Source organism: Candoia aspera, chromosome 1 (assembly GCF_035149785.1).
Source record: "Candoia aspera isolate rCanAsp1 chromosome 1, rCanAsp1.hap2, whole genome shotgun sequence".
Lineage (NCBI taxonomy): Eukaryota > Metazoa > Chordata > Lepidosauria > Squamata > Boidae > Candoia > Candoia aspera.
In genome coordinates this window covers 234,108,277-234,126,257 of record NC_086153.1, presented here as the reverse complement: position 1 = coordinate 234,126,257, position 17,981 = coordinate 234,108,277, and the positions used below count along the sequence as shown (strand labels likewise).

General features: G+C 39.7%; 1 protein-coding gene across 1 annotated transcript in view; it reads right to left on the bottom strand.

The window, feature by feature from the left end:
* The window catches only part of MYRF (myelin regulatory factor), a 121,389-nt gene that overhangs the window by 87,609 nt on the left and 15,799 nt on the right, over positions 1-17,981 (bottom strand). The window lies entirely within an intron of this gene.

Below are 17,981 nucleotides of genomic sequence, written 5' to 3'. Positions count from 1 at the left end.
TAAAGAGAGGCATGAGAATACAGGAAACCAAGCACTGTATTTTGGCCAAGTGAGTTTTTTTTTCTTTCTATGCTGTTCTTGTCTGCTTTACTAGGCTTTAGTCCAGCCCCACCCTCGTAAAAAACAAAGTAGGAAATCACCATTGCAGCAGCAGGGTCCAAGTTATGAGAAAACCGGTGTGGTTCAAGGGCAAATGAAATGGCTACATTTGAAGAATTGACAATGTGGGTTTGTATTGGCTGGAAAAGCTTTATTCAATTCAGCATCTCTGGTAGAAGGCATTAATTCAAAATCAGGGATAATATCTTTTATTTTTAGCTTAGTTAATCCTGAACTTAAGAGATTACTTTAAAATGAAAACAATCAGGATTTGAGGCTGATAGTATTTCCCCCACTACAAATTTGTGCAAAGTATCAGGAAATGGTGGAGATATTTGTTTGAAAGGAGAAGGTGAGAAAATAACATTAACTCAAGTACCAATCCAACAAAATGAACAGGGAGTGGGAAGAGCTGAATCCTTTGTACATGTGAGAATGTCAGGAATTCTACTGTTTGGACTGATTTTCTCTGCCAGACTTAAATGTCTAAACTTGGACAGAATCCAAAGGATGTTTCCAGCAGTACGTCCACCTTTCTTTGTATTTGCTGTTTTGCAAATGGTTTGCCTTTTGCAAATCCACCAAAAACAACCTATCTCCACCTCTTGAGGCCTTCTATCAGCAAAAGGGAGAAATAATTTATTCCTCTTTCAGTCTTCCTTCTATCCCCAAGGCTACAACCTCAATACAGGACATTATCCTGTGGTCACAAATCTGCCTTAAATTTCATGGAGCAGGAAGGATCCAAAAAGCTTTACCGATTTCTGAAAATCCCTCCTCTAGTTTAAAATGGGTACAAGTAGAGAAGAAATAAACTTGGGGTGAGACAACAGATACTATTTAGACGGGGACCTTTGGCACTGTTGGATAAAGCATAGTGACTGTCTCCATTCACTCAGTACCATATTTGTTCAAGAGGAATATTAAATATAATTAATATACAAGAAGGTTGCTTTTAATGCGCAATGGTAATTGTTAAACACTCCTTATACTGCGAGGACTCAAACCAGGGGTGGCTATATACTTATTTCCACATCACAAATGCTCTTACAAGGCTAGACATGTGAATTCAGCAGGGCAAGGGAATTTGTTATTAGGTTGTTCAAATAAACAACTACCACCACCACCACTGCCCCATAAAAAATTAACTTGGGTGTCTTACTTACACAGACTTGACCCCTAGCACCCTTGTTTAATACATTCCTGGATTCATTTTATGTGGAAGTATAATCTGTTTTAGCGTGGATAACTCTGTGCACAACCTAAAGGTGCTTCAGGACTTTGCATTGACAAGACTGAGAAACTAAACATAGAATTTACAGGGAGTGATGGAGTGATGTGTTTATCATTTTTCTATTTATAAAAATAACTCCCCCTTATGCTTTTGCTCTGTTGCCCAACATCTAATCAGCCATAATCTTTCCTAGGCCATGAGGTGGGGGAGAGCGCAGGGAGAGGGCTACATCCTTGAATACTTTAATTAGAACCAGATGCAGGAACTTGGGAAAGATGAGAAGGTCAGCCATTTTAACAGACCAATGAGCTTCAACAAAATGGGGAGGGGGGGAGAAGGAACCAGAGAAAGCACAAAAAGACAATAATGAATGCTTAGGGTCAGACAGAAGAGAAATGGATTGTTCTCTTCTATCCTTGATCAGACTATAAATCAAATAAGCATTACACTGTTGAATTAAGAATATACACCTACATCTACCTGTAGCTAGCTTGCAACCATATATAATAACATAACTCAAGTCTTAGTTCGAAGCATGGGTTACATCCTGAATAAATCGGCCATTGCAACCATTAAGTGTATATGCTGGAGCATCTTTTTTGTAACAGAAGCAGAAATAACAGAACAGCATCTACCACCTCTTCCACGGTGTCCCAGAAGCATATCTAGTCAAGACTTGGAGGAAACTGAAGATTATCAGTAAAATTCCTCCTCCTCCTCCCCCACCCCCCTTTTCTCCCGTGTTATGTCTTTTAGACTGTAATCCTGAGGGTAAGAACTGTCTTTCACTAATTCTGTAAGCCATTTTGCAAGTCTTTTGTGGGCTAAAAGTAGAGTAAAATGCTGAAATAAATACCACACAGAATGAGTAAAATTCAGCCTTGGAATGATGTTTGCAATAAAACAAACGTTATTTCTTGAAAAGGAGAGATCCATCCTGCAACTCCACAAAACACTGTTTCCCTTGCACAGAGGAGTCAGGGTGAGCTACCCTTTAAAAAGCAGTATTTTAGCCCCCTCCCCCCGCTTTTTTTTTTCTGATCCAGCAACAAACCTCAGGCAAGTGACTGTGATCCTAAGTAGGGGAGAGGTGGCTACAGAAAGAATCAAGTAATCCTTCGATCCATGCTTTTTGTCAACTTAGGAGAAATTAACTTGGACAGCAAAAGCTGAGAGCCCAGCTTCTTCACCATCCTGCTGCTCAGTCAGAGTAGATTCCCTATGTTAGTCAATGTCAGTGGAAAATACAATTAAAATCTCACAGCCCCATAAGCACAGCCTGACTGCTGCCAGGAGGAGGTAAGTCTAGCAGGGTGACATCTATGTTCAGGTCACTGCACTGGTTATCAATCAGGGGCCAACTGAAAGTGATTTTCATCTTTGAAGCCCTGCAGGGGTTGGCAACCATCTACTTGCAGGACTGGCTCTCCTGGCCAGAATTGGCCCATCCTGAGATAGGTTACTCTGGTTCCCCTCCCCACATGAGTTTAAAGGGATAGAGGCCCAAAGGTGCACCTTTTTGGTGTCAGCAAGCACATTATGGAACACCTTGTTCCCTGAGATGAGAGCACCCCACTAAAACCTTACTTGCCTTTGCAAAGCAGTAAAACCATCTTATTCCAAAGGGCTTGCTGGGTGGACAGTGAATTTATTTTGCTTTTGTAACTCCTCTGTGTATTGTTTAGTTATTTATTTAATTTTTATCCTGCCTTTATTATCTTTATAAATAACTCCAGGCGGCAAACATACCTAATACTCCCCCCTCCTCCTATTTTCCCCACAACAGCAACTCTGTGAGGTGAGTTGGGCTGAGAGGGAGTGACTGGCCCAAGGTCACCCAGATGGCTTTCATGCCTGAGGCGGGACTAGAACTCTCAGTCTCCTGGTTTCTAGCCTGGAGCCTTAACCACTAGACCAATATTCCATATGTAACTGCCCTAAATGGTGAGAAGTTGGTGTAGTATAAAACTGTTATAATTATTAGTGAAGTGGGCAAAAATGGTAGCATTGTAGGGAGCGATGACCCCTTCCATGAGACCTTTGCTGATGTCACAATACATCATTTCCCAGGTAACAGCAAAATCAAGGGCTACACTAACATATAAGATTTTGCTTGTGAGCAGTTGACATAGAGACATTATTGGGATCACAATAATCACACAACCCCCTCTCAGACTGAGGAGGTACCTAAGCACAGCCATGCAACAGAACCTCTAAAATCCCACTTAGCCCTTTCCATTAAATGTGTGTCAATCCACAAAATCAGTCTTTAGTCTGTTGTTTTTTGGGGAGGGTGAGAGTTGTTGCAAGCTGTTCCTCTGTTCTTGTATTTTCTGTGCTACTGCCATCCCCACCTGGGATCCCTAAGTGGAATCTCAACTTTTCTCTGCTTCCATGGTTTCCTCTCTGGCTCAGGATTTTCCAGTATGAAGGTGCTGTATGTTGCTCCTGAAGGACACAGAACTTTGCCATATCAGAGCATACAAAAGAAACACTGTCGATCACCTCCACAGCTGACTGTATCAGGGAGTGGGCTGTCCGGATGTCCTTCCTCACCTCTGTGAAGACTTTAACAGAGAAATGGAGGCCTGTTACAACATATAGCACCATGGAAATGTTCACACCATGCTGCCTATTGAGTAGAAGGTTAGAGGCACTTGCTAGGGGGAAGGATGAGAGCTCTCTGGGTGACTTCCAGTCCCCCCAGCCTTAATGAAAGATGAACCCTATTTGTAACTCTCTCAAAGGGTGGACCATGATGCACTGTGAGACTTAACATGGACTTTGGGGGTGCCACTAGGACAGAAATAGGCATTATTTCTGTCCTAGTGGTACCCCCAAACCCAGAACCTGCAAATTCTAAATGACTGTCCTTTGCAGGTGGCTGCCAGTAGGTTTCAGTGAATACCAAAACAGACTGTGAAGTGTACGGGGCTGCAGCATCGGCACATTCTCTGGGGCTCACTTTCTTCCTCTCCCAGCTTCTGCTTTCCTTCATGTTTATACTTCTCTGCCTATCGATTGGCCTGTTCTCCAGCCCTGCATCTGAAGAATCTACAAAAAAGATTCCTAACTAAACACTGCCCTGGTTGGACGGGTGCAGAAGGGAGGGGAGAGATTGTGCAGAAGAGACTAGGAAAAACATGCTGTTACGCTCAATCTTTTCTTCTTTGTCATCTAGAATCAGTGTTGCAATCCTGTATCACCAGGCAATACACGCTGCAGAGGACGTGAATCCCTTCCAATGAAATGTTTCCTGCAACAACAGGCTGAACCCCAAGCGCATTTTTCCACCTCTACCTCTAAGGAGACAGAACACAGTGTAACCACATTCAACCTTGCTTAAGTCAGAGCAAAGGCATTTTTAACACACTGAAAAAAAAATGGCAAGGTCCAGTAGTGTTGGCTGGGCACTTCCCCCAGTCAGCCTCAAACCAGACATGCAGTTTAACATTCCTCATCAATTATATCCTCTTTATTACCCAAGTGTAAAATGAAGCAGCCGCTCTCAATAGGACATGTAACTCCTGTAACTTGAGAGGATACCATCATTGCCATCACATGGTACCCACCCCCCTCCCAAAGCCTCAGAGACCACCCAGAGCAAAGCTCCTACAGGCCACTATTTCTTACGAGAGTGGAGAAAAGAGCAAGCGGGCTAGAAAATAGAAAGCAGTCACTAAGCTATAATATAATATGCATAACCCTAATCCTTCCCCCCCAAAAGCCAAAGCCAATAAAAACTCACTCATCCAGCCTGAATTTATACTTTACTAGGCTCCCAATAAGCCGTCCCAAACCATTAGCTTTGTAAATGCCACAATCTACTTAGAGTAGGGTTCTCCCAAACAGAGCACACATTTCTCCACAAAGATTCACATAATTGCTAGGCCTGCCTCCACAAAACCTCACCTCTCTGGCTTGGCACCCTTCAACTTACCTAGAAAGTACAACACAACTCTTAATTTCCTTGGTTGGCATCCATCCTCCACTTCTAACTCTTGCAGCAGTTGTATGGACCTCCACTCTACAGATGGAGCACTTTGGGCAAGAGTGTCTTTTAAAAACAAAACAAATGATAGAGGTCCTGAAAATGCACAGCATAAAGTTAAACTTTTTCTTCCTATTTCTAGCATGCTTGTTCCGACACCAAGTCAAGAATGACCAAACTGATTGTAGCATTTTCCCTCTAGGCCAGACTTTCTCAACCAGGGTTCTGTGAGAGGTCCCTAGGGGTTCCCTGGGAGATCATGATTTATTTTAAAAATTACTTCAAATTCAGGCAGCTTCACATTAAAGCGGTAAGTTTCATCCTTTATTTTCAGTTTAAGAACAGTGCTGATGCATATATAGAGGCCTACACATGAAACAAATACAGTAATTTGTAACTTCTGGCTTATATTTGAGGCTGAATATGTTCTCCAAGGCCTGAAAAATATTTCAAGGGTTCCTCCAGGGTCAAAAGGTTGAGAACGGTTGCTCTAGAGCAAGCCAATGTTTCAGAATCCCATCTGTTCTGCAGAGGTGCTTCACTGTATTTCTTCTGCCAATGCCAAGGGACTTAGACCATACACAGATAGGACCTCCTTAGAATACAGATTCAGAAGACCAGAGCAATTATTTTCGAACTCCAAACTGTTTCTTAAGATAAATGTATGTGCTTGTTTGAAAATAGCTACACTGATATCCAAAAATCCGAACTCTGACTTTTGAAAAATAATCATTTTGATCTGATATTAGGGGGCATACATCACGTAACACAGTGATCTCCCCCATTCTGGGAAAAGTATTGGGTTACAACTCCTACCAGCCCCAGCCAGTATGTGAAGTTTGAAACATCTGGAGGGCAGCAAGTTGGAAAAAACTGAGGTATGACCCAGCAATACCAGAAACCAATGGCTAAGGGATAAGAAAAATTTGCATGGTTCATTACAAGCTCATTTAGACTAAATCACTGACAGCCAATCAATCATGATTATTTCTCAAAGAGATCTTTCCATTATTTATCATTTTAAAACAAAGGGAAGCCTCCAAATCACAATTCTAGAAGTCACTCATTAGTGGAATTCTTTATAATGATATTTCATATATCTGTAATAGCCAAAGAAAATCAGAGACCTAAATATTCAATTCAGCTTATTTATTTAAGTCTTTGACCAATCTCTCCTGATATGGATAGGATTATGGACCTGACGCATGGGATGTTTATTTGGTTACATTGTTATGTTATTATGTTTATAGTTTTGTTATTTAATTTGAACCTTATTATTTTGGGAGGTCTGTAAGTTACGCAGAGTGTGGGGTGACTGGGGCGATTGGAGCGCCTTGTAAGCCTAGTAAAATAAATAAATAAAACATATAAAACAAACAACACAAGATGCATCTCTACTTTTACCGCTGGCAGGAAAGGCCACTATTAGAAGAACTTTCAGGACTAGATTTTTAAGACGAGTTTGCACGTTTCCCTGATCACCAAGAGGAGATACCTACACGTGCACTCATTAAGTGACAATTGGTTGCATCTCCCTGTAGCCTTGAATGTCAAATAAGTGCACGGTTTAAATTAGTCCTTACAGCTTTCTTCCTAATGCCCCACCATGAGAGCTGCTTTCTGTCCAGGTCTGAGCACCTTCTTTGGGTACTTCTCACATCAGCACCATCCTTCTGGCCTCTCCTAGCTCCCCAGCCTCCTTTCCATCCTCCGCCCTTCCCTGGCCTCTCCCCTGCCCATGCCAGCTGTGAACACTGGCTTGGATGGGGCCATTGTCTTGTGGACATTGGGACAGAGGAGGAGGGGAAGGTGTGAGCAGCAACACAGTAGAGCGTTTGTACGCTCCCCAGGGCTCTGCCACAGCTGTCAATGGCCTACTTGTCAATTCATGCACTAAGATGGAGGAAATCATAGCACATACAAACATCAGCATTTGATGATTGTGAAGGTGCCTGCCTGGAGACACACATTGGCCCATTGATAAATCAATTTTATTTTCAGCCTTCACTGTTAACATCACAAAACCCTGTATTCCATCTCAGGACAAGAGACAAGAAAGGCTGCACTGAAAGGAAGATCATCTCATGCCTGCCTATGACCCTTGCTCTCCCTTGCTTTGACAATCAATTCCTATCGTGCATCAGGGATCACTGCCAAGAAATTCCTAATATTATTCCTTCATTTGACTCTTAGCATAAAAATCCCAAGTTGATTCCAGTCGGCGCAGTTCCATCACTTCCTCAGTCAAGATCTGTCACAGACAAGACTCCTTAATTTCAAAAAGAACATGGATAATTGGCTAACATTTGTTTATTCTATCATTCTTCAGTTTTATGTATCTTGGAAGAAATGCACAAGTTTACATTTCCACTTTACTGAAGTAGATGATCCTAAAACTTTCACTTGGGAAAACCAAATGAACAAACCCAAACACATCTCCTTGTCAGATAAGGGAAACAAGCATTAAAGGGAAATGTAAGAAAGGAATCAAAGTTACAGGCCTAATCTACATATCTTGCTAAGACATGATGTGGTTTGTCTAATTCTGGTCTATAGCACTTAGATGCTATAGTTTATAAACCGCACTTTATGACTGAGTGGATTGTGTGAACCAAGTCAATTGTTTATTTATTACATGCTGGCTAAAGAACTGTATCTTAGTACAAGGATGAGCTAACTTTCATTGTCTAAGGATTAAACATTTTTAGGAAACTGAGGTCCATAATGGCTTTGTCATACTTTTGAGAAGAAACATGATTTCTGTTTCTTTCCCCAGCTTTGGAGGATGGTGTATATGTATTTAATATGTTCAGCCTATTTTAAGCGTCATACTACAACTTTAGTTTGAATGCTACCTCGAAACCGTAGCATCAATACTAAGCTGTGATCAGAGCATCTCTGGGACCACAAGGGAGATCTGAGGGTCAGATGCAGGGGTCTCATACTGTCCAACCTTATTTTAGTAGAATGTGTGAACCCAAACTGAAAGGGGGAAAGGGTAGAGAACTCACATGAAATTTTAAAAAGCCAGGATGACTGTGATAGCTAAAGGGTTGACTAGGAGAGAAGGCCCAAGTTCAGGGTTATTTGCAATCATGGAAACTCGTTTGCAGGCTTGGCAGTCTCTCTCTCGCAACACAACCTATCTCAGCAGCAGAACAAAAAGAAATGCTGATTCTTCTTACCAAAAGAGATGTTCCCAGATAGTTTCAGTTATGTTGCAGTTCAGCTGCTCATTAAATCAGATGTCCAGTTGAGTACTGGAATGGCTGCTTGTGTAACCAATGTAGTTAACAAAGTTAAACAGACCCATAGAAGTCCCAGGTACTCCATCTACTAGTTCACATTACAGGTGGGTTCCCCATAGTTTGTTTGTATGATTGCTCACAGCTTGCTGATATAAAAAGCAAATTGGGGAAAGGATATTTTAGCCATTTCTCTGTGAGATGTCCAGAATATACAACAGGAGGGAGGCATTCAAATATCCAGTTCAAATATAGGGGATGCCCTTCCACCAATCAAAAATAGTACATCTAAGCCCAATATAATCTCACAAGGCTTCTGCTCCCCCAACTGAGCCCTTTACCTCCACTTCAAGCTGATTTCAATTAAAAAGCTGTAAAGCTTTTTGGATAATCCAGTCATTATATCATGGCTCCTCTGGAACATTCGTCATGGCTGCTAAAACATCTGTATCAGTTGACAATGGGTTAGAGATTCAGTCAAGACCACTTGCATGAAACATCTCTGAAATAGCTGAAAAAAGATTGTACTTGTAGCAAAGAGCTGAATTACGATACTGTAATGGGAGAAAACAGAAACTACACAAGAGTGAGTCATTAGATAACATGTTTAAAATAATCAATTCAATTACATTCTCCATGATTACCATAGCACATTGCTCAGAATTGTATCCAGTTCACTTTGCAGCATGACACTACTGAATGTAGTGAAATCTACTGGATAGTTTTTACTTTGATAGAGGAAACCAGGGTTCAAACCCCTATTTTACCCAGGAGAGAGCCTTCTCCTTTGTGGAACCGAGCCCATGAAATCCACTTCCCATAGCAATGTGTTTAGCCCCAGCACTCTCAATAAATCCATCCCTTTCATCAAGTTTTTATCAAGAGAATTTATTTTGATTTCACTACTACAAAGTTTAATTTTGTCTTGATTTTGATTAAATTGTTTGTATCCTCATGTTTTATAATGTGTATTTCCACTTGCTGTAAGCCACCTTGAATATTTTTGAGGCAGTATATAAATTTAATTAATAAATAAATAAATAAAGAGGGGATTCCCACTGAAAGTCAAGAGGACACAGTGCTGTCCAATACTGATCTAGGAGACTTCTGTGACTTTGGGTAAGTTAGCTATACTGAGTGGGAGTTCTGAGAAGTGGAGTCCAACCCTATCTAGAACATCATCATGTAGTCCTTTTTCAGCCTCAACTGCTGCTGACTAGAATGGTGGAATGCATGCCAAGAAGTGCAGATTTCAATGCCATCGATAGCAGAGGTAAGTGGTCTGGTGGCCTGCCCACATTCTGGACTGTAACTTCCATCATTCTTTTTCCTGTTCATTCTTGCTAGGACTGATAGGATATCCATAAAATCCAGAGTGCCAGTCTGTCTGCTCTGATCTGTAAATTCTCTCAGACTTCAGTAAAATAGACATCAGGGTTTTACCCAGTCATTTTTTTTCTCTGTATATGCCAGTGTTTCTGTTATCAGAGTTCCAACTCCAGTAATTAAAGCAATTCGTGATAAAATTTTGAACGGTAAACAGACTACCAAAACAACTAACAAAATGTGTCAACAGACTGGCAGTCAATACAGCTTGCTATATCCTGAGGACTGCAATCTTTTCAGCCACCAGATGCCATCACATACTTGCAAACAATGGCCCCATAGTCAAAAATAATCAAGGAGATTTCCCCCAAGACCACCAAGATCTCAGAAGTTGTTATTCTTTTAATAGTTCATTTGTGGGGACAGGTGCAGCATAGGTCAATCTCTGCTATACAACATGGCATTGCCAGCTTCTGTTATACAAATTTTCTCTAAACTTCCACTCCTCCCTACTCAGTGCTCTTATATGGTCTTCTTGTGACAGAAGATGCTTCTATCATCACATAAGATTAGAGTGTCCTAACTACTATGTGATATGAGATGTAAGGATAAATGATACGGACAGTTGAGGAGATGACAATTTTATTGCCATGTTTACTGCCAGATATGACAACCCCTGTATTTCATTAACTCACTTACACCAACCTTTAATCCTTTAATTCCTATCTGACTTAAGTTCCATGAGATTCTTTCCTTGAAATTTAGTGCTCAAAATTACGTTTTATGGTCAATGTTTATGGCTTTTCACAGAGATGGTAGCACAGACAAGACTACATGAGCATCCTAGCTGACCCTGTATCTCATTAAAAACAGAAAAAGAAAAACCCAAGGTTATCCTCACTGTTTCTTATAACTACTCCCAGTTTCATATCACATGCAAAACTGATAACCTTGTTTTTCAGGCTCACTTGGGAGTATTAATCAATAGCAGTGGAATCATCCCTAATGCTGACCTGTAACATACTTCTTCCTACAATTTAATGTATTCCCTACAATTTAATTATTTTCCTAGGAAGACTTCTGTAGATATTAGATTGTCTCCCTGAAAAGTATCATCTGCAAAATGAGAAGCTAGATTCAGGACTATGCACACCTCCCCTGATTCCTCCCTGGTGCAATTTTCCCCTTCCTTCTTTGTCTACTTTAAGAGTGATTTTAGCACTGTATCTTCACTGACACTAACCTTGTCCATTTTAACCAGCAAATTCACTTGTATTGGTGCCTCCTGATTATCCTGATTTGCAAGAACCTGGTGTTAGACCAGAAATGACAGATTATAATTTATACAACTGAGTGGGTTCATATAACACACTAAGCCACAAACTAGTCAATCATGTTTTTAGCTACTGTGATATACGATCTAAATGATAGTGGAATAGCGTCTTATTAACAGAGGGACATTCCAGGATGCTTGTCAAAACTAGCAGGAACAACCCTGGAGACAGAGCTGTACAGTCTTGACATGCTGCTAAGCTTCATGCAAGCAAACCAAACCAGTTTAACTCTACTGAAGACAGACTAGCGTATCACTTATTCATGGAAGACAGAATTCACGCTGTCTTCTCACCATTACATTACTATGCAATGTGTTCAGTGGTGAAACAGGTCTATTGAATGTCTTCCATATTCTCCATCCAGCCCCTTCCTCTTACCTTAATACAAAGTAAGTACTGTATTGTTTCCTCATTACTGGGATTTAAGCTCTGGCACTGAAACTGCTTTAGTCATCCTGCTAGCTAGATTATCTTTGTGAGGTGAGAGATAGGGGACTACAGCTTGGTTGATTCACCTGGACCTCTCAGTGGCTTTTAATACAGATAGTCCTTAACTTATGACCACAATAGGGACCAGAAAATTCGCCATTAAGCGGTGTGGTCATTAAGTGAGGCATCACGTGACTGCACCCAATTTCACATTTTTTGCAGGAATCGTTAAGTGAATCACCATGGTTGTTAAGTGAATCACATGTTTGTTAAGCAAATCACATAGTTCCCCATTGATTTTGCTTGTCGGAAGCCGGCTGGGAAGGTCACAAATAGCGATCATTGGGACACTGCAACCATTGTAAATATATGCCAGTTGCCAAGCACCCAAATTTTGATCATGTGACCACAGGGATGCTGCGACAGTGGAAAGTGCAAGGACTGGTCGTAAGTCACTTTTTTCAGCTCCGTCATAACTTCAAACGGTCGCTAAACGAATGGTCATAAGTCGAGGGCTACCTGTACCATCAAACAGAGTATCTTCTATTCTGCCTAATAGTCTACTTGGAAGATGAATGCAAAAGGGAGGACTGAGGAAATGGAGACCCCCGCCATGCAGATGCATTGTGAACTGTTGGTATATTTAACCTATCCAAACAATTCTTCAGGGCAACAGGTAGAGGAATATTTTCAAAGTGTTCATACTTGAGTTATAGGGATATATATGCCCCTTCCTTCCACTCCCAGTCCAGAATCTGGCTTAAACCAAATTGTTGTCTATGTGGATGCCTAGTCAAAGAAAAGGTCCTTCTCCTATTCTCTATTCTGGAATTAGGTGTGTTCTCTAGGACACATACCAGAGTAACAATCAAATCATACACCTCACATTTCTTTTTTCCAATAGGGTGGAAAGTATGATTAGGCAAGTACTATAACACTGAAAAACAGATTGACTTTTACGGTTCATACACGCTGGCTGAGATAAATTTGTAAGGCATAATCTAAGCGGAGCCCTCCTGTGTGAAGAATAGCAAAAATAATAATTTCAGTAGAAACTAGATGAACTGTTTAAACCAACTAGGGCAAATGTTACTAGTTAGGTAGAAAACATTCAGACCAAGATAAGAAGTGTCATTTTCTAGATCCTGCAGTAAAAGTTACATTTGGAAAGCTCTTTATAGGACAGAATGCTGTCCATGGTTCTGGAATTGTCATTCATCTTCTAAGGACACAGACCACAGGCAGCAGCTTCCAAGTTGGAACAGACATTTAATCATGTCAATCCATGGGGAAATAGGAGGATTATCCACTTGCCGTGATACACACCCATCTCCTTTATCAAAAGAGGAAGAGTATATAACAATGCTTCAATACAATTTCCTCCTTCCGTATGTTTTTCTGCAAGCCGTGGGAAGAAAGATGGAAAAAAGAGAAAGTGGAGCAAAACTGAGGAAGAGTTAACAACAGTGCACAGAGGAGTATATATATATATTTTTAAACCAGTCTATTAGTGTATCTCTGGCCCCTGCCCAGCTGTCCCTTCCTCATCATCCCAATGCCTTCTTCCTCCTTCCTTTCCCTTCCCTTCGTTTTTGCACTGTGTCTTTTCCCTGCTGTTCTATCCCAACCCTAGAATCTCATATGGAGGAAGGAGTATTAGGTATGTTCCCCACCTTGAGTTGTTTGTAAAAATAATAAAGGCGGGATAAAAAATAAAAATATCGTGACTCTGGGCGGCGTACATAATGAAACAGTCAAAATACATAAACAAAATTAAAACCACCAATTTAAATTTAAAAAAAAATAAAAACAAGTAAAAAACAGAATGGTAGCAAAGCATTCAAAGAGTGTATTCCATTAACTGTCATACAACCATCTAGCGGGTTTCATTTTATGATTTCTCCTTCACCACAGACTGTGCTGGTTTGTTCAAAGTGCATGCAAAGCCATCTTCACAAGGCAAAAAGAGAGCTCTATATTTCAAAACTAAAAGGAAATCCAAGTTACTTCTGATTATAGAAATGCCTTTTTTAAAGAGACAATCAAATTTAAATAATTGTTTCTTCCTATAATAGTTGCTTATCATCACACTTCCTGCATTGCTTATATAGATGCTTGGTTCTTTTCATAAATATTGCTGCAGCAGTTAAATATATCTCCATGTTTATTCAATAATTTTGCTGCACTTTTAATTAAGATACATAGTTGACCTTCCATCTATATATTGATCTTTAAGTGTAGTTTCACCTGTTACCTTTAATTTTATCATCTACACATACTCTAATTAAAGAAATTAAGAAGCATGAAATATTTTCTCACCTTTTCTTTCTCATATCTTAAAAAAGGCCCCAAATTTAATCTCTAGCATCTTCAGATAGGGAACTAGCTGAAATCTGGAGAAACACTGCCAATGATGCAGACAATAGTGTGTTATATTAATCAATGGACCAATTTTGTATAAAGACATTTAATGTGTCACCTGAGTAATAAAGTTATTTCCAAAACAGAATTCCAAGAATCCATTTTAAAAAAGATTTTTTTATCCCGCCTGTATTATTTTTATAAATAACTCAAGGCAGGGAATATACCTAATACTCCTTCCTCCTCCTGTTTTCCCCACAACAACCACCCTGTGAGGTGGGTTGGGCTGAGAGAGAGGGACTGGCCCAAAGTCACCCAGCCGGCTTTCAGGCCTAAGCAGGGCTAGAACTCCTTTTGTAAGTTTATTACTTTCATCAACAGTTTCCCATTAAAATAGTAACACTTCACAGCCTTTTTCAATATCCTAGTATTGTATAGGATAAGACTTTTTAAAAATGTTACCCTTAAAGCTATGAGAAAAAGTCTATTTTCTATCCAAAGTATCTGCTGTTTCTTCATATATATTAAAACCATTCAAATAATTACAATATTCCTCAAAGAAGTCAATACTGTAATTCTTCTGTTAAATATTTAAATGGGACTATGAGCAACACTGAATCTCACCCAGTTGTTTTTTAAATTTATTTTTTATTTATATATATCTGGAATGTATGCACGTGTATATACATATTGCATAGTGTGTGTCCATTTGTGAATATATTTCATATGTCCATTTGTGCGTACTATATATTTCTTATGCACCCTTAAGGGAACCAAGTGATCTTCCAAAAGTTCTTATGAAAAGTTTTATTAAAGTTTTCACTACAAGAGAAGGTCTATCTTATGCTCACAAGAAAAGACAGAATATAAATATAATAAAAACTGTAACTGATTCCAATCAGAATTATTTTTGTTTTTAATTTATTCCAACAGCAAAATATGTATTTTGGAGGCAGAAAAGAGCTTTTCACGTTTCATACATGCTCTTTAAAATTTATTACAACTTAATATTTTTTAAAGTCTGATTAACCTTCGTATTTTATTCATGCTATTTAAACTTGATTTATAAAGTGTTATTTTCATAGTTTATTCAAACATATTTTTTCAGCATAGACTACTTGCCCATAGATTATAAAGTTAACAGAAATGATTAAATTATTAAATTCCCTTGATTTTTACAAAGTGGTTGAGAATATAACCATGATTTCTGATGTGGAGAGCGCTGGTCCATAGAATCATAGAGAATCAGACACAATTGAATGGATAGCATCATCATCTAATGCCAGACCTACCAGAGAAAATGCCAGATTACTATTTCTGCACATCGAATTACATTCTAAATCTGTTTTGTACAAAATCTATATGGATTGTTTTCTCCAGATGACTCGGGATATCTGGGAACATTTCCAAAGAGTTGTTGCCTAGGAAAAGATACGATATAGTTGGTTTCAAATATCTGAAGGGCTATTATTCTAAAGATGGGAAATGTGGAATCCAATTTCCACTAACCATTAGGAGAAACATGTTCAGGATAAGAGCAGTGTCACAGAAGCACACACCAATTGGGCAGGCTCCCTTTGACATTAGGTGCTTACAAAAAGTCTAAGCAGTTATATTCAGAGATGCCACATTTCAGATCGCTACTGGGAGGCAAGCCAAAGATAGGTAATTTGAAATAGACCAACAAGGATTTTTGATTCTCAGTATTTTAACCACTGGACAAAGAGTTTCCCCATAACAAATGCTTCAAAGGACTGTGAACTCATTTCCAGTTCAGCACTCAGACCAAATCTGTGTACACATAATTCTTTACAATCATTTGTACCTGGCTCCAGTTGATGGATCTTAAGCGGGAAAAGCAAAGATGATTTTGCTGGTTTGGAATCTATCCTCCTGTAGACGACCTTCAGGCACTTTCCAACTATTATTTTATTATTAGAGCATGCTCCACTACATTATTACATTTCTTTGTACACTTTGAAATACACAGTATTAACAAGTGTAAAACACATTTAACAAGCTGTGTGGGCTTTGCCACAAATTACAAGAGTTCATATCACAACCGCATGTACTAAGTGTGCATATAATTATGTATATCTGTGTTTATTAAGAGGTTGACTGCAATGAGTTTAAAGGACCATAAGTACTCTAAGTATCTATACTATGTAATTATCTATTCAGTATCACCCAGTGTTCTCCTCTCCCTCCACCATGCATTCCTTTATGAAATTGATTGGTACAGCGACCTATCTTTGAACCCCTCCAATGTTCCCAAACAGGCTGCCAGTAAGAGACTTGCCACTGGAAATCAGGAAGGAGGCGTATTCTCAGCCTTTGCCCTTTTTTGAGAAGGAACATCCCACATCGTGTGCAGTGGAACCAAACCCATTTAGACCAGTATTTTTCAATCTTGGCAACTTTAAGATGAGTGGACTGCAACTCCCAGAAATCTGGGAGAATGCTGGCTGGGGAATTCTGGAAGTCCACACATCTTCAAGTTGCCGAGGTTGAGAAACACTGATCTAGACCAACTCTTGTGCTGCTCTAAATATTAAATCAGCATTAAGAAGATCGGAGACAGCCAGACAAGCAGCACTCAGTCCTCTCCCTCCTCTGTGATCTTCCTATTACCTCATCAATCTATTTACCTTCATAAGCCCTGATATTCAATGTAATGGCCCCTCCCCACATCGGAAATGGAAGAAAAAATGACGACAAATGTGATCATTGGATTTGTTTTGATTAGGCTTTTTAAAAACTGTACAGTATGTGGCACCAAACAAATGTCTTTTTTAATGCTTGCCATACATAGTACCTCAAGAGCAGCAAAACAAAAGGTGTCCACTCATTCAGAACTTGTATTTTAGAGCTACCAACACAAAGACTCCAAGTTCCTCACTGAAGAATTTTCTCCTGCCATTTTAAGCCATGACACTGACTCTGTATCAGACAAAGTTCAGTGAGATAAGCAGCCAATATGAGGAGGCTTCATGTTACAATTCTACAAGACAGGGTATCACTTGCTCATAAAAACACACTTCCTAGTTCTTCTGGAAACACGCTGGATGGTGTTTGATATAAAGGCTCCGTATCACCTGTAATTTAGGATAATTCATTAGTACAAAGGAATGAATGGTCCACAATCTTGTTTATAACTAGGATTTTACTGCAGATCACTGCTCCCAGGAAGCTAAGCCAGTACCTGACTTACACGTATTTACACTACATCTTTATGTGTGTGTGTGTGTTTAGAAATATATACTAATATTAATATAAACTAGGAATTAGCATATATGCCATGTCAGTTCCATTTGCATAAACCTGGATTCACTGCTGTAAAGACAAGACAAAGTTGACGTAGTTAATATATAGCACAAAAGAACGGGAGCACAGAGATTTAACGACTCTGCATTCAACTATGATGTGTGGGCCAAGCTAGTCTGCCCATATACGCCATTGCCTTTGCTTATCTTTCCTCAGCTGCCTCTGCCCATTCCAGGTAGCTGCAGACATGGAGAATGTTCTCCCAGTTAAGAATCATGGACATTTAAACAAAAAAACCCATAGGCCAATCTGGACTGGATTCCCTTCTAATTTGGCAAATTAAAGAAAGCAGATCAGCTTTAAAGCTGTCCCTGTTTAAGCTGCAGTAAATTCCTATGTAAAGTGGGTTTAGAGTATAAGGCAGGCTTGCCCCCATCCAAAGGACAAGGTACTAGCAGGACCAGGAAAATGCTTCAGGAAAAGAACAAAGGTGTTCTTGATCTAAGTGAGATTCCTGTCCTTTGAGAAGTAAATAGGTGAATGGGACACAATGGCAGCTGACATTAGCTAGATGGCAGTATGGTAAGAAAACTGCAGAAAGTTGATTAAGACTGCTTGGCTTATATATAACTCACAACACAGGTTGCTTGTTTTGCTTGGTGTGGCATATAAAACCCTTCCATGACTGGTTATGGTTA